At 41.7% G+C, this 18,059-nt stretch overlaps 1 long non-coding RNA gene across 1 annotated transcript; it reads right to left on the bottom strand.

Moving 5' to 3' along the window:
- Window positions 1-7,496: 7,496 nt before the first annotated feature.
- LOC142829370 (uncharacterized) lies at window positions 7,497-14,293 on the bottom strand. Its single transcript, XR_012903758.2, has 4 exons — window positions 14,016-14,293; window positions 13,712-13,847; window positions 12,819-13,042; window positions 7,497-7,739 (listed from the first exon to the last, which is right to left on the bottom strand). It is a non-coding gene; the product is annotated as an uncharacterized LOC142829370 (long non-coding RNA).
- Between the last annotated feature and the right edge of the window lie 3,766 nt (window positions 14,294-18,059).

The following is an 18,059-nucleotide window of genomic DNA, read 5'->3' as shown; positions in this document are numbered from 1 at the left end:
CAATGTGTGCCACACAGGACCTCCACCACAATTTCCAAGAATGTTGGGAGAAGAGGATTCAGATTTTAGTATATTATGGAATTTCAGGCCACGTTGAAATGTTGCTAACAGTCTCTGTCGAAAGTTACATTTTCATTTTGCCTTAAGTTTGACACATGGTTCTGTCTGTGTATTGTCTTCTGTGCTTTTTTTCAAAGGTTTGTAATTGTATGCACCAAGTCTCTTTTTCTCAGAAACATTTTTGCTTCACAAAATCAGGCCGGTTTCACCAGAATTTTGTTGAGGAAGAAAACTAGGGGGGATAGTGCCAGCAATGTTAAAATGTCCTATATCAATTTATTTGCAGATGGAAGAGGGAAAATGAAGCTTCTTAATCTTTGCTTTTGAAATGTCTCTCTTCACAGCTGGTGTTTCAGACTGTCCACATGAATCTGTTGAATCACTCATACATATCCTTTCACATATTGCAGCTCTTCACAACCATGTGGGATTATCTGTTTTTTAAAGTGAAAGCTGAGATTCTGATGTAATCAGCTGATTCCAGTAATTGGACCCCATGCTGGAGCTATAGAACCTGTGTCCTAATCCAGCAGGGCAGCCCTTCAAGTCCCCTTGGATGTGGAAGAAGCAGTGCCCTTGCTTAAGTGTCCTTTGAAAATAGAAGAGTTTGTAAGCAGCTAAACTGTCACTCTCTGAAGGGTAAATACAGAGAGCAGTGGGATGGGATAAGGCTGTTTTCCCTGAACTATGGCAACAGAACGTATACGGTCCCGATCTTGGTGAGCAGTGATAGAGAAAGGAAGACAGAGGTCTGGGGACTTTGCAAAGAAAGGTGTGAGATGTTCCATTGGAGCTGTGTTTAAGCAACTCACACCACTGCAGTTAGAAAGTTCATCTTGTAAATGCTGCCACCAATCACATCCTATAAAATTCACGGTGGTCTACTCCTAAATCTCATAGGTTGTAGCTCTGTTTCATGTCATCTCTTCCCTGTCAGATTTATTGATAACTCCCAAGGCAATGATGTAATTACCACATCAGCTGTAGTGTTGTTAACTGTTGTTGATGAAAGCTTGTAAATTAAAAAGCTTTCTGAGATCTACAGCTTCATCAATAGCAGTATGAATTAACATGCTAGCTAATTAAACAATAGTACTTCAGCATGGTACTGAGTAGTGGATTCATTACCCAATTCTTAACTAAGCCTTTGACTAATCCTAAACACATGAGGAAACGAGTATAACTGCATTATGACTTCTTTTGATTGTTATCACTTTGATGTTAGCATCTATTGAAATTTATGGGGACAATTTTAATAGGCCACCAGATGTCAGTATGACCTTCTGTAATGTAAGGTAATGTAATTAACTCCCTTTCCACCAGTCACCACTGGTGAGCTTGTACATACCACCTAGTGTTTTAAAAGTCCTACTTTGAGTAAGAACAGCACATATAGTCCATTGTTAAATGCATCCTCAAGCTGCCAGCAACACTTTCAGTTTGTGCAGAAGGAAGAGCAAAGAATAAGGCTATGTCTACACCTATGGCAGCATCTGTCTATAAAATCATGACTCGTGTGGAAGAAGTGAATAGAGTTATTTACCAGAACAAGGGTTACACAATGAAATTAATATGTAGCAGTTTCACACACACGAAAGGAAATATTTCTTCACACAATGCACAGTCAACCTGTAGAACTCCTTGTCAGAGGATGTTGCGAAGGCAAGACTATAATAGGATTCAAAATGCACTAAAGAAATCCATGGAGTAGAGGTCCACCAATGGCTATTTGCTAAAATGGGCAGGGATAGTGACCCTAGCCTCTGTTTGTTAGAAACTGGAAATGGGCTACAGGGGATGGATCACTTGATGGTTACCTGTCCTGTTCTTTCCCTCTGAGGCACCTGGCATTGGCTACTGTCTGGAGACAGAACACTAGGCTAGATAGACCTTTGGTTTGACCCAGTATGGCTGTTATGATGTGTGTAGCCACACATGGCAGTGAAAGGCTCTGGTATAGGGAAGAGAGTGGGGAAATAGTAAAATTATCATTCACTTGTTTCCAGAAGCTGGGCTCTACAGTAGTCTTTGCAATCTCAAGCTCATAAAGTCATGAGAGCAGGCCATACCACTGGGCTACATCTAGACTGGCATGATTTTCCACAAATGCTTTTCACAGAAAAGTTTTCCGTGAAAAGCATTTGAGGAAAGGCGCGTCTAGATTGGCGCGGACACTTTTCTGCAAAAGCACTTTTTGCGGAAAAGCATCCGTGCCAATCTAGATGTGGTTTTGCACAAAAAAGCCCGGATCGCCATTTTCGCAATTGGGGCTTTTTTGCGCAAAACAAATCTGAGCTGTCTACACTGGCCCTTTTGCGCAAAAGCTTTTGTGCAAAAGGACTTTTGCCTGAACGGGAGCAGCATAGTATTTCCGCAAGAAGCACTGATTTCTTACATGAGATCGGCAGTGTTCTTGCAGAAATTCAAATGGCCAGTGTAGACAGCTGTCAAGTTTTTCCGCAAAAGTAAATGCTTTTGTGGAAAAACTTGCCAGTCTAGACACAGCCCTGGAGTTCCAGTATGTAGGAAGATGTGACATAAGTGGATTCTAGAGCTAACCTCAGTCTCTTTCTCCCAGTCAGAAAGCAGAACACCAACCATAATAATGCCTTGTGTTGAGATACCATAATCGCTTATAAACTAAGCAGATTCTGGCCAAATAAGGAGACATAAAAACAAAATCTAGAATCAGACAGAAGGGATATTGGGGATTTGAAGAGGTGGCACTCTTTTAGCAAAGTTGTCATTTAACTAGTCACACTTCTTATATTAAAGCTCCATTTATGTATGGCTATTAGTGATGTTATAAGCATAATGCAGACATAAGGGCTACGTCTACACTGGCCCCTTTTCCGGAAGGGGCATGTAAATTTCAGCAGTCGTCGTAGGGAAATCCGCGGGGGATTTAAATATCCCCCGCGGCATTTAAATAAAAATGTCCGCCGCTTTTTTCCGGCTTTTAAAAAAGCCGGAAAAGAGCGTCTAGACTGGCCCCGATCCTCCGGAAAAAGCGCCCTTTTCCGGAGGCTCTTATTCCTACTTCAAAGTAGGAATAAGAGCCTCCGGAAAAGGGCACTTTTTCCGGAGGATCGGGGCCAGTCTAGACGCTCTTTTCCGGCTTTTTTAAAAGCCGGAAAAAAGCGGCGGACATTTTTATTTAAATGCCGCGGGGGATATTTAAATCCCCCGCGGATTTCCCTACGACGACTAGTGAAATTTACATGCCCCTTCCGGAAAAGGGGCCAGTGTAGACGTAGCCACACAGTGCATTTTTAATGGTAATAAGCACGTAATTAGGAGTTTATAGGTGGTTATAAGTTGTGAATAAATGCAACCCACTGATCTGTTGTAATCTATAACAATTGATTAGCCATTTATGAAACATCTATTAATATTGTATTAACCCTCCATAACAAACTTATAAATGGAACCTTAATAAAGTGTAACCATTAAACCAAATTCCTTAGAATTAGGGAAGCAATGTACTGCTGGAGGAGCCCTCATTTAGATGAGAGGTCAAATGTTCAGATCTAAAATTACTTAGGAGTTTTGGAAGCCTCAGTTATGACAATTTACATTTGCTTTGGATATGCTCATGTGCTCCTGAATCCCATTGAAACTGAGGTCCTGAACATTGGCTAAATCCTCCACTATTTCCACAAGAAGAATGTTTTTTTAACCAACTTCAAGTTCCAATGCAGAACTATATTCTCCTATCAACACTTCCTCTCCTTTCCACCCGCAGCATGTCTTGACTGGATGCAATATCTTTCACATTTTGTTGTCTTCAGTAGGAACTGAGGATGCTTTGCATAGGACAGTGTCAATTTTGACTATTATTAACTATTACTGACTATTAATACTGTACAGCATGCCACCTTTTTCCGGTGACCGTAAAGTGAGGAAGGGTGTATTATTGACTATTAATACTGTACAGCATTTTCAAAAGGTAGCACATTATGCATCCAAGGCACATTCTACCACCATTCTGTACTTGCGCAGTCTATGGTTGAACAGCTCCTTTCTGATGTCCAGGCTGCCTATTGTTACAGCTTCAGGAGCCAGGGGAGAAAAGGGTAGACTGGGTTTCCTATGATAGCTGTAGGCATTTCAGTGTCACCAATGGTTAGTTTTGGAACTGGAAAGCAAGTTCCTTCTTGCTGCTTTCTAAAGAGACCAGGGTTCCTAAAGATGTGTGTGCATCATGAACTGTTCCCAGCCAGCCCATGTTGATGCTGATGAAATGGCTCTTGTGATCCACCAGCACTTACCCCACAACTGAGAAGTACTCCTTGAAGTTTATGGACTCTTTGATAAGGTGATCTGGTGCCAACATAGGGATATATGTTCTGTCCACTGACCCATCACAGTTAGGGATCCCCATCATGCTAAAACCATCCACTGTATCCTGCACATTGCCCAGTCATTATTCTAAGCAAAACTTTATTGATTGCCCTGGCTCCCTGGATCCTCACAGCCCCCACAGTAGATTTAGTCACATTGATTCCATCCTGATCCATAGCAGTAAGGTGTTAGAAGCTTCTAAATTGCTACTCATTTCTCAACTGTATATGTCGGTCTCATTCAGGTATCACTGCACTTTGCGCTGAACTCTTCCCATCGCCTATAGTGTTCTTATACATGCAAAAGTTATGCGGGCACCTCTCGTCATCCCACAGCTGCATGACTGTGCAGTCCTACTACCTGGTGATAGTTTTTCTGGCCTAGACGTGGCAAAATGTGTGACTGCCACAAGCAGCTGTGAATTGCTCCATGCCCAGGCTGCCAGTTAAGCGGTGTCTGTGCCATCACATTGCTCCATGCAGTGATTTCTGCTCCGGCTCTGCAAATGCTGCGGGATAATGTGTGATGTGTTTGTGATGCACACAACAACAGTGTTCAACTGAACGGGGTCCATTCTTGCAATGTTTGTTGTGAACACAGGTCACCCAGGCTTAGGAAAAAAGTTGCAAACTCACTTGTTTGCCATTGATTTCAGTGGGAGAGAGGCAAATGCCTCATGGGAGGCTGATGACATATCCATAGCCCTTCGCAGCAGTGTTTTCATCCCATGAGATATTGGGGCTCTAGGGACTATGGGATAGCTCCCCATGGTGCATCATTCCTTGAGTCGATGCAATCGTGGGCAGGGAGGATGTGCTCTGTCTAAAATCAACCTAATTTTGTAAAATAGATATCAGAATTTGAAAAGCTGATTTTTTTAAAATGGGTGCAAAAAGCTGTTACATGATTGAGTTGAGGACAGATGGATGTTAGGGGGCCAAGGCAAATTTCAAAACTAGCACGAGATACTGAGAGCCCTGAACGTTGAGCACTTAAGGAAGGTGAGTCCAACACATATTCATGGTACTGGCCTCTCTCCCTGATTTTTTCAAAAGCATTGAGAAAATTTTACATGCTCAGACAACTGCTTAATATACTCACTTCTACAAGAAGCAGAGATCACTCAGTCTTATGTGGAAGAGTGGACATAAGAGAAATCCAGAAGGTGACAGAGAGCAAGCAATTCTCTGAAGATCAGAAATAGCCAGAGGTCTAGCAGGAAAATTGTAGGGAACAGGTGGTTACAGAGTGGGGAAGCCCTGTTCATTGTCACTATGTAGAACAAATAATGTGTTATCCATGAAGTATCATTTGTTTCTACACTTCTGAACATATTTGGTTGCTTCCACATATCTTGTATTGCCTATCTCTGGCTATACACCTTGATCACAGTAATCAGGAGAAAGTTCCATGTGAGACAGGCACATAATAGATCTTTTTTGGATAAGGCATGGAAAAAATCTAATTTGTAAGTAGAAATCAAATCTGCTCTCTGAAGCAGGGAGAGCAGCTGCAGAAAGCAGGTACTTCTGCACAGGAGGTGAGGGGATCAAATGAGCTTTGTGGGGACCAGTCTTCCCCTGCAGGACCCCTTCATCACAACTGTCAGGGTTGGACTCTCCCACCCAGAGCCATCTTGAATCCATGTGATGTGCCTCTCTGTCATATAAGGAAGGAGCCAGATACTGACCGATGTTGGCAGAGCAGTTGCAGAAAGCATTTTTGAACAGAGATTGAGGGATATAGACTGCTTTTTGCAGTTTTCACTGAGTATTATCTCACCTGTGCTGTTTGGCTATTTGATCAACCTCTTCTGCCCCTCAACCACAGCATCCAACTCCTCCTACCCTCTCCTTCAGCCTCCTCTTCCCTCCTGCATTCCTCCTTTTCCAACTAGCTAATATCCTCCTAACATGACTCCTCCAGAAGGATTAATAAAACAAAAGTAACCCCCCTCCTGTGACATACGCATGACATTTGCAGCCATGGAATCATTGATTATGCACTGTTCTCCTACCCTTTGTCTATCTTGTCTATTTTGATTGTTTGCTCCTTAGGATGTATGCCCCTGTCCTCAGTAGGCCTTTCATACATTACTTTAAATATGAAAAAATAATAAAATACCTAATATATTCATTCTTGTATCCACATGTATTTCATGTCTTTCTGCAAAGTAAAGTTTAAACTTTGAACTGTCCGCTAATGGTTCTGAATACTGAATCTGATATAACTGAATTGATGAGCATGTTAAGTTGGTGCAATATACCCCAGGATGTATTGAATAAAAGATTTTCTCAAGGGCACTGGTAACTATGCAAAATACAGTAATGTCTGCAGTGTACCAAATGGAGTTGTTAAATCATTTTCTAAGCTGAGCAAACCATTGTATGGTTAGGCAAATGTGAAAGGCTAAGCAATATAGGTCCTAATCCTGGAGACCCATTCCCTCTGACTTCCGGGCTTTTGTTAGTTTGGTGTGTTAGAGATTTACCTGTCTTTGCTCCCCTGCTTCCATCCCAACAAAACCCAAATGCTTTATTTATGCATTTAAAAGTAGCAGAAAATATCACAGGTATGTTTTTAGTCAAATATATCACAGGTATATTTGCAGTTTCAGGCCAGCTCAATAGATGGGGTTGCCAACTTTCCCAGACCAGATGGTCCAGACATCATTGCCATGAACTGAGTTCAGTTGGGAGAGCTGGCACCTTATCAATAGATAGGGGTTCAAATTATTTTCATAGTTTAAGGGGTTCTTAACTTATCACACAATTTTACTTCTTGATACATGATTTCTCTCCATATTGGATAGAAAAATGTTGGCACTCAGTGGAAACTTATCTTTTATGCTATGTGCCTTAAATTAATTGTGGTCCAATTAACTTTATGTAAATGTCCAAATTTCATGATTAGATTTAAAAATAAAAGAATGGATGTAGACTGCTTCTAACATATCATGACTATAACATCAAAATAAATGTTTGTACCACTAAAAATGAGTAGAATTCAAACCAAAGTATATGTTCTTAAAATATGCTAGATTCAATTTTAGAAACAATGATAAAAGCATCACTGTGAAATTGATACCGGCTCTGCCTCCGGTGCCCGCACCTCGCGTCGGCTGCTGGTGACGGGGTTGCTTCACCCCGTCACAGGCACACTAATCCAGTGTTCTGGCTTACCTGTCATATTTATCTCAAGTCATGGTGCTTTTAATATCTCTGGACAGGATACAGATTATTCACTGATCAGTCATTTGATTAAGCAAAAATGCTGAATGCTGAAAGTCTCTGCGTGGTCCTGTCTGCATTCATTTTTGAACTTGTACTTTTTGCCTAAACAAAAAAACCAAAACAATAAAAATGTTATATTTTTACAGGCTTAGAATGTATACTTGGTACAAGTATAGGCACTTTCCCAGGGTTTTGGGAGCTCAGTATGTAAATCTGGAGGCTCCCATCCATCCAAAAACAGGGGTGCAAAAAACTCTGAGGGCAAGTCCCTGGGGAGTCTGTAGAGTAAGCTTTCCCCTCAGTCACACTAGTATAGTGGCTACCATCCCTTAGGCAGGAACTTGACCCCCCAACTCCAGGCATTGTGACCTGGAGAATGGGGAGAGCACTAAACCTGAATAGCTGTTGGTGCTGTCAGCATTGGTGGCATAGTAGCACCTAGATATTATAGTAGGCAGTGCAGAAACATGCAAAAAGAGACAGGTTCTACTCCCACTGCCCTCCCCCCCAAAATTCTGCACTCTAATTATCCATCAGGTAAAGGATGAGAGGAAGGTAGTGATATACCTATTATACAGGTGAAGAAGTGGGGCACAGACATCAAGGGTCAGACTGAAGACATGTGGGTTCCTGAAGATGCAAATGGGTGTCTACTGGGATTTTCAAGAGGTTATAATGCTCATTGAAATAATTTGGAATTAAGCATATGTGTTTTGAAAATTCAGTTAAACATCCACTTGCATTGTTAGGCATTTAAATGTCTATAACAGTCTGGATCTGAGTGATTTTGTTTAAAATCACACAAACTTATGGCAGGGCCAAGAACTGACCCAAGGACTCCAGAGTCTTAATTCAGCCATTGCCACAAGACCACCCTATGACACTGCACCCTATAGTCTTCATAGTTATATGAAAGTATGACATATTAGGATGTGTTTTGTACAAAATGGGTGAAGTAAAGTGTCATTAAAAAAGCTATGATTTGCTGAATATGATTATCTCATTTGTATGCATGTATCATCTTATCTGAAGTTAAGACTATTGATTATGTATCTGTATTTCACCTGTTGTCACTCCTCAAAGACACCTACTAGGCAAAATGCTCCCAGTCTAGACAGTCATCTGTAAAGGACCTATTCAAGGTAATGCGCCAGTAGGAAAAACAAAAGCTTATCTCCTACGTGGTGACCCTTCCTAAAAACACACCAAGCATCCCATAAGAAATAGTTGCTATGAATCAGTAAGATATGCCAAGACATGTGCCCAGGCCATATGACACAGAACATCAGATTGGATTTTCACAAACTGATTTTGGGACAAAGGGTTCCTGCCACGTGGTAAAGTTATATAAGAGAGGACGTGACATCATCGGTTGTTCTTCACTCTCCCACAACTGAACACCTGAGAGAAGATCCAAAGGAAAAGGGACTTGGAATTGAAGTGGGAATCCCAAGCTGCAAAGAAAATGCAGCTTGCCCCTTAAGAATCTGCAAACCTGTTTGCATCATTAGCCAGGGTGAGAATTTGCTAATGCATATCCTATCTTTCTAGTATCTTACTGTTTGTTTGTGTTTGTTTAGTAAATAAGCTGCATTGATCTGTTTGCTATTAATTACAATCACTTTAAATCTTGTTTCTAATTAATAAACTTATTTTATGTTTTAATCTAAACCGGTAAGTTTGGAGTATAGTGTGTGAAATCGTAGCTCAAGGAGTAGGGACTGTTACATTTCCTTTCCTTGAGGGAGGGGTGAATTCTCTGACCTTACGTAAGACAATTCCCTGTGCAGTGCAACATGGTATAATTTTGGGTTTATAGTCCAGTGTCGGTGAGAATGTGGATGTCTGGAGAGCTGAGGCTTATATTGGATATGGTCTCTCTATTGTTGGTTTATGCAATGGCTAGTCAGACAGCCGGCATGTAACTGCAATTGTGTCTCTCTCTGCCTATGTGGATGCTGGGATGGAAGTATAAGACTGGGAGGCTATGTTATTAATAACTGTTGAAATAACAAAAGTGTCTCTATGCAGCAAGCCATTATTTCGAAATAACGTTGAGTTGGAGGACTTCTTACTCCAACTCCTGTAACCCTCAGTTTACAAGGAGTAAGAGAAGTTGAAGGAAGCGTGTTCTTCTTTTGACTTCCTGCTGTGTAGACAGTGCCAAAAGCCAAATTAAGCTATTTTGACTTAAGTTACGCAATTGATGTAGCTCAAGCTGCATAGCTTAATTTGACTTTAGTCCTGCTGTGTAGAAATGCCTGGAGTGAGCCTGTAGTTTGTCACAGCAGCACAGTGTGGGAGGGAGACCAAACTGGTGAGTCAGAGGGCTCAGCAATACCCCAGTTTCAAGTGGTACCCCAGGAGGATGCCATCACACAATCTTTTTTTTATAGGTATGTGGTGATATTTCCTCATTTGTGGACACCCAGGATACAGGAACTAGGAAAGTGCATAAACCTCTTATTCCTACTAGAAATATGTAAAGCTCCATTATTACTTTTGAGCCACAAGTCTGAATAGCTGGTGGAGGGGAGCCCCAGGAAGACACTATCCCTCTGGTGCTACTCCTTTAGCATGGGGCTGCACAGATGGAGAAGACTGTTTACTACAGTGTGCTAGCTCCACTCTGCAGACTAGCATGAGTTACTTCCCCAATTCAGTATTCTGCTCTCTTACCTCTCCACCCATTCTTTAGTAGCCAGGAGGAGTAGCAACAAGCAATCTCATCACATTTTAGAATGCAGGGTTGGCTGCTTTGAGAAACCTCTGCCCACACAGGAGAGCATCTACAGCAATGTTTCATAAACTGTGTTCCAGGGCACACTGGTGTGCTGCGAGGCAGTCGGAGGCATGCCATGGAGAACAGAATTCAAAATGGCCACCCTTAAAGGGGTGACTTTTTCCTCAATAACTTTTCCTCAACCCTTCCCCCCCCCAATATCTTTCCCCTGACTCTTTTCCCCCTCGACCCCCCCCCTTGTTTTTTGCTCAATAAAAAAATCCTTGGTGTTCCTCCTAAAAAAATTGTTTGATGTTTCTTGGTCTTAAAAAGTTTAAGAAACACTGATCTACAGGTTGAACCTCTCTAGTCTGGCACACTCTGGGTACATCTACACTGCATCCCTCTTATGGAAAAACCTATGCAAATGAAGTGTAGTATATTGCCGCACTTTAATTGCATAATTAATTAGGGGCCATTTTTGTGCAAGAGGCTTTTGGGCAAAAAGGAGCCGACTACACAGCTCCTTTTTGCTCAAAAAACACTCTTTTGCACAAGAGCTGTTCTTCCTGAAAAAATGAGGAAGAACTGCTCTTGCGCAAGAAGGAGTTTTTGCACAAAAAAGAGCTGTGTAGATGGCTCCTTTTTGCGCAAAAGCCTCTTGCACAAAAACACCCCCTAATTAATTATGTAAATGAAGCATGGCAATATGCTGATCCATGCTTCATTTGCATAGGCTTTCGTGCAAGAGGGATGCAGTGTAGACGTAGCCTCTGCTCCAGCAATATCCATAGTCTGGTGTGATTTTAGTTAGCCAGATATCCACTTATAATGGGTGTGGCCAAGTTTCCCATGGTCTCATAAAGTTCGTTTACAGCCCTCAGTCTTGGCTCTCAGCATCCTACAAAAGCACAACAATATGAATTAAAGGTTCAAACTGAATCCAACTCCAAATTTCCTCTTGTTTAAATACTGCCTGGCCTCATTCTACTCTGCATCCCTTACTTCATAACAACCTATCCTTAATGTGCTTTTCCAGACTGTATCCCTTCTTAATTCTTATTTTCCCTCCCATTTAATCAATAAGACTAATGATCACTCTTACTTCATACGGCTGATAGGAAACTTTCCCCCTCCTCTTCCAAGACTAGTTTCCCATCTTTAAATCACCCCTTAAAAGTTTTATTTTCTCTTTAGCACAGGATTGACTGTCTATAAAAGCATTTTGTGATCCCATGTATGAAGGACACTGTACACAAGTACATTGACTGTCTGAAATGATATTTATTGCTTGACTAGTTTGCCACACATCTGAAAGGTAGTGAGGGCCTGAATTGTGTGGAGATGGCACATTACATAGCTTGACAGCAAGATATCAGGTTGAGTATGTGTTTGAAATGCAAAAATACCACTAGTAGAGTACTAAGTAAGTGCATGGTTAGAAGGCTCAGCTTGAAAGCTGATACTGCCAACTGTATTAAAAATTAAACTCTCTTTTCTATGCTTCATGGACACTTTGTCCTTTTGGATTTCTTCCACTGAATTTAATATGGGTTAACTTTTCCCTATTCTGTGTCTGCAGTATCAATGTAATTGACATATTATGCCAGAATAGCCTATAATCAAGCTAGGTTGGCATAATTTAATATGTTTGGATTTAAATAATATTTTCCAACCTGATTTCAAAATGTGTTTCTGCAGAATGGATATCTTGCAAAAGTCCCAAGTTACAGAATCTTAGAGGGAAAAGAGCAGAATCATGCAATCAGAAATAAAAACCACAAACTAATCCAGTGTCTAGTAATGGAGTAAAATTCAGAGGAAATTTTCTCTACTCCAATGTTTTGCATTTCCTACATCTACCAAACTCTCATTATTCCTCTGGAATGCAGTATTATGTTGCAACCTTCTAGCAAGATTATGTACTTAGATTAAAAACAAACTTTCTGTGTATATGCTGTGCACATAAATTAGGTCAAAACATGGAGCTTGAATCTATCAGGTATTATATAGTGTTCATCACCATAAGACTCACTGAAGTTAATAGGAGTCTTTCCATTGGCTTGAGTGGGCATTGGAACAAATCCTAATTGCTGAAATAATTAAGCAGTTGAGAATCGGAGATGTGGGTATGAAGAAAGTATATGATATCAGAGCAGAGAGATGCCAGATGGGAGGTTGTTTCTGTGACAGACAGGGAAATATGCTGGGAAAACCTTACTTAAGTTCATGTCTCATTGTGGGTGAGGAATTGTATGTCATTTCCTGGGAGAAGGGGACCATAAACTTCCAGAAAGTAAGGACAGTTGAAAATGGTTAGATGAATGCACTCAGACAATAATTCCTTCAGAAAACCACCACTATGTGGAAAGAGGATCACATATACTGGTCCAAACTGAATTCTCCAGAGACCAAGTTACGGCTTTTGGTTAAAAAAATTGAGTTAAAACTGACTCTACCTTCAGTCTGATCCAATCTTCCATCCAAGGGGGACTCCAGCCCTTACTGGGAATGGCAAGAAGGACTTAGGCCAGCTTATGGGCTGGTTCTGAGCCAAAGTGGTTTGAATTGGTAACCACAGAAGAAACCCGTTGGTGTGATCTGAAGAACTACTGGCCAGTTAGAGCCACTGGGGGAGGAGTTCCAATAATCTCAGGTGAATTTACAAGCATGCATGTGTAACCTACACCAAAGAAAGCAAGCCAATTTACTCAGCAACTCTATGCTATAGAATTCTCCTGGCAAAGTGTTTGCAGAAACCATTCATTCATATTCTTTAGCAGCATATTCACAAACTGCAGCTGTATTTTCTGAAGGAATCCTCTAAATACTAAAAGTGGAAAATTATAATAGGAGTTACTTTTTTTCCTTTCTTCTGAAATCCAATGCAAGTCTCTTCCATTAGACAGTCTCATTCTCACTCTCACATGCACTTAAATAATTTCAAATATCTTTTTACTGGCTAACACGCCAAAGATAAACCATTATAGCACAGTAGATACAATGAGCCCCAGGTAAGCTAATATCACCAACTAGAGATTGGTTGTTTTTCATTTAAAATGGAAAAAAGTAAACCAAAACAAAAAAAACCACTTGGCCTTTGCCTTAAAATATGTATACTTAAATCTCACAAAGTAAGTTCTGCAATTGAGACTTCTGTCTTCTGGTTTCACATGGGCTTACCCTGTGTATTATATGGGCGATTAGATAAAATGTTTAGCTGTATCACGTAATCAGTTGTTTCTATATCCACAATATTGAGCACAAACACAACTTTAAATAAGAAAAGTTGACAATTACTTTAGCTACTATGCTGTCACACTCTTTGGTTCAATGATGCAATGCAACTCACATTTGGGTTTCAGTTGTGATTCCTCCTTATGGTGTTTTCCCAGTCTCAAACCCACTAACTTCTGTAAAATTACAGGAAACTGTATTGCAATCCAACCTTCAGATTCAGTCTGGATTACTCTTGGCAGCTCTTCTTCCTGCACACATTTGTACAAATACAAGTGTTCTATTTATGAAATAAATAAGCAACATTTAGGCAAGTGGCACACGTACCTGTCTTCTTCACTGTGACCAACTGTTTTCTTGGGTTTTACATATACCATAGATAACATATAACTGCTTCAACCCAATAAGGTCTAACTTACCTATAGAATTATAGGAAACTGCACTGAATTCCAATGCATTGGAATGCTTCTGGTAGTTCTGTTTTCTCCTTGCTTGGCTGGGGCAGGATGTGACTGATGCTCAGAATGGTTGCCAGGTTTGTATTACTGATCAGTCAGCAGCTGCTAGCTCCTAAACATTTTATCTAATTGCCTGTATAAAACCCAGGGTAAGCCCACGTGAAAACAGAAAACCTCCGTTTATCAGAAGTCCCAATCGCAGAACTTACTTTGTGAGATTTAAGTATACATTAACCAGCAAGTAGCTTATAAAACTTTTTTTTAACTGATTTTGCCACCAGGAACCAATCAAGGCTCAAGATTCTTTATTTATTTGATTGATCAGGCCTGGGGCTGGGAGCCAATTATGGTCTCTGGGAAACTTTAAAAGGAAAAGCAGCAACACAAGCAACTTTAAAACTGGGACAAGCCCAAAACAAACCTCCAGAAGAAAACCATAAGCCAACTCTGCTTAGGACAGGTTATCATAAATGGCCTTGGTGCTTATCAGCTTTTGGTGCTGCCTACACAGCAGGAAGTTGAAGGAAGAACATTCTTCCTTTAACTTTCCTTACTCCTTGTGAAATGAGGGTTATAGAAATTGGAGTAAGAAGCCTGTTATTTTTAAATTATTTTGATATAACAGGCTTGCTATGTAGACAGGCACACTGTTATTTTGAAATGACATGAGACATACCCTACATGGACCTAGGAGAGGGAACTAAAACCTGAGCCTATCCAAGCCCTGCTGTCCTAGATGGGTCAAGGCCAAAGCCTGTGCTCCACTGCTCTGGCAGAGGGACAAAGCTCAAGGACTTCAGCCCCATGTAGGTGGGCTGTAACCTGAGCCATACCACCCAAGGCTAAAGCCTTTGGGACTTTGGCTTTGGCCCCCGGAGGGGGGTGGGGCGGGGTGGGGGACTTGGTTTTGGGCCTCAGCCCTGGACCCTCACAAAACTAAAACCAATCACTTTGGGGTCCCAACTCACAGCCTGAGAAATGCTGGTCTAACCTGTACTGAAAACCTCCCCAGTGATAGAGATTCTATAACCTTCCTCGGTAATTTGTTCTGAATATTTTCTTATCAAATCAGAGCAAGTAGAAACAGCAGCTGTAATTTCATCAATGAAGTTTTTGGCTAAACACCAGAAAATAAGAGGTGAGAAGGAAGAGAATAAATGGGTTATGTGTGTAGGTTCTAGTTAATATTTAAATGTTTTCTCTGTGACTGTCTTACAATAAGAAACAGATTTGCTTAGAAAGAGCTGTGTGGTAATGTGTAGGCATGACACAGTCATATCATCTGAGATGAGAAGTAAAGCAGTCTTGCTTAGGAAGTCTGACTTGGGTGAGGGAATTCACAGGGATGTGAGATACTTTGGTCAGCAGGGAGAGGTGCCACCTAACAGGTGACTGCTGGCTAGCAGAGAGCCTAAGAGTGGGTTCCTTGCTGGCAGGGAATCCAGGCACAGTTGCCCTGAACCAGAACTGGCTGCAAATTTTTCATCAACACTTTTTTTCCCCTCTGGCTTTATTGAGAAAATGGAAATTTCCATGATATAATTAATTTTTAATTATAATCAGGTTATTACAAAAAAACAAACAAACAAAAAAAACCCCTCACAACCATGACACAAACATTTCATGACACAAATAATTCCATGAAAATCATTCATTAAAATGTAAATTTAAGATTTTCTTCTTTTGTTTTGCAGAAAATAAAATCCATCTTTGACTATCTATGCTCTTCAATCCTGTAGTTCTAAAATCAGGACTGCAGTCTCCTTTCTTGTGATCATATTATGGGAATGAGAGCCTTGTGATGTCCCAAGATAGGGACACTTTTTATCATCTTATCTAAGTTTTATGGTCCTTAAGCACTGAAAAAGGTGTCACAACAGTTAGACGTGTAACAAATTTGGGATACTGACTGTGTTGGGAACTTCTAATTATGCTTCTTCCTATGCCAGCTTCTCAATGTAAGACCAGAACTTGCATCTAGGCTCTACTGCTTTCACTCCCTGGTTATTGAGACTCTTCAGCTGCTAATGTTTTCCATGGAATCACTTTAACACACAACAGCACCTGCTGCCTGGGCATGTCAGTGAATTGACAGGCCTCCTTTCTGAGTTCTTCAGCCATCAGCTGTAATCTATCTTGTGTTTTTTTGGCAGCTGTGCGTACCCCCAATTACCAAGGCATTGTTTATTTATTCCATTTGTCCTATAAGTGTTCACAACCAGAATCAAACACAAACAGGCTTGTAGCACCAGCATGTTACTGCTGTCACAGAGGAATTAATTCTTGCAGATGAGCTGGTCGATGTGCTATTATATAGGCTCCTGCCTGAGCCCCTCTGTCTGGCTCCACTGCCCTTCTACAGCTGGCATGCTACTTTGTGAAGGGGCACAATGCCATCCTAACAGATGGACATGAATGTAAGTAGCTGAGAGAACATGTTTGGTTGTCAAATGTCTTTGTTGCAAGCAGCATTCCCAGCCAGAAATATTGTATCAGCCATTCATCCTGAGCCGTGTAAGTGAAGAGTGTTAGTCCAGTCAGAGCTGCATTCACTTCCAGATTAATTTTTTTTTAAGTTTGCATTTCTTGCTAACATGAGTTTTTTGTCTCTGGAGAATTAACATTTGTACTTGTTGGAGGGTAGGGATGGGGAAGAGTGATATGACTAAAGCTGCTGTACTTCTGCAGCTGTGCTGCCACAAGATCTCCTGGGTAGCCGCCCTATGCCAGCAAGACAGCATATCCCGATGGCATAGAATCCTAGGGCTGGAAGAGAACTCAGGAGGTCATCGAGTCCAGCTCCCTGCCCAAAACAGGATCAAGCTGAGACTTAAAAACCTCTAGGGATGGAGATTCCACCACCTCCCTAGGTAACCCATTCCAGTGCTTCACCACCCTCCTCGTGAAATATCCAACCTAGACCTCCCCCACTGTAACTTGAGACTATTGCTCCTTGTTCTGCCATCTGTCACCACTGAGAACAGCCTCTCTCCATCCTTTTTGGAACCTCCCTTCAGGAAGTTGAAGGCTGCTATCAAATCCTCCCCCACTCTTCTCTTCTGCAGACTAAATAAGCCCAAATCCCATAGCATCTCCTCATAGGTCATGTGCTCCAGCCCCCTAATCATTTTGTTTGCCCTCTGCTGGACCCTCTCCAATGCATCCACATCCTTTCTGTGGTGGGGGCCCCAGAACTGGACAATCTGGAGTACTGTGTCCACTCTAGCATTTTTGGCTATGAAACTTATGGGGCAGAGGTGTGGGAACTAGGTGTGCGGGGATGTTGCAATAGCTCCTGGCCTAGTGCCCAAGGTCTGAGCTGCCTCCTCATGTGCCACAGGTCTTGCTGACAGCCCCACATTCAGGGCCCCAGCTGCCACCCTATGCTCCAGGAGCTCCACACACAGGATTCTGGCTGGTGCCCCACATACCCAGGGCTCTGCTGCCAGCCCTGTGCACTAGGGCTCTGCTGCTGGCCTTGCATGCCTGGGGAGTGTGTGTGTGGGGCTCTTTTTTGGCCCCGTGTGCTGGGGGTGGGGTTCTGCTGCCATCCCCATGTCCTGGGTTCTGGCTGCTGGCCCCACATCCAAGGCTTTGCTCCTGGCCTCAGCTGGGGGTAGGGTGGGACAGAGTAAGGGCAGGGATGTCTGCATCCTCATTCTTAAAATTGTTCCTGTATCACTGGTAAGGGCTGTAGTTTTTTTCACCCCTTATTCACAAAAGTTTTACCAACAAAAGTGTACATGAAGCCTTAGCCTTCAGCGGTCTGAAGTCTGTTTCTAAAAGAACTCCGTGAAGCAGACCAGTGAAATGTTTCAGTGTGGGGACCAAGCTACATTGAACAGGTAAGAAAATTGAGAGAAAGCCTGTTCCACTGTAACATTTCACCTGAATAGAGACCCCTGTCATTACAGAGCAAATCATTCAATTCCATTATACATTTACTTTTGTATCTTGGACTCCATCAGCAGTATTTAGCGAAAGCTGGAATCTGACTCAATTGGT

The sequence above is a fragment of the Pelodiscus sinensis genome, chromosome 1 (assembly GCF_052426305.1).
Source record: "Pelodiscus sinensis isolate ZL-2025 chromosome 1, ASM5242630v1, whole genome shotgun sequence".
NCBI lineage: Eukaryota > Metazoa > Chordata > Testudines > Trionychidae > Pelodiscus > Pelodiscus sinensis.
This window is presented reverse-complemented; position numbering and strand designations above follow the sequence as displayed.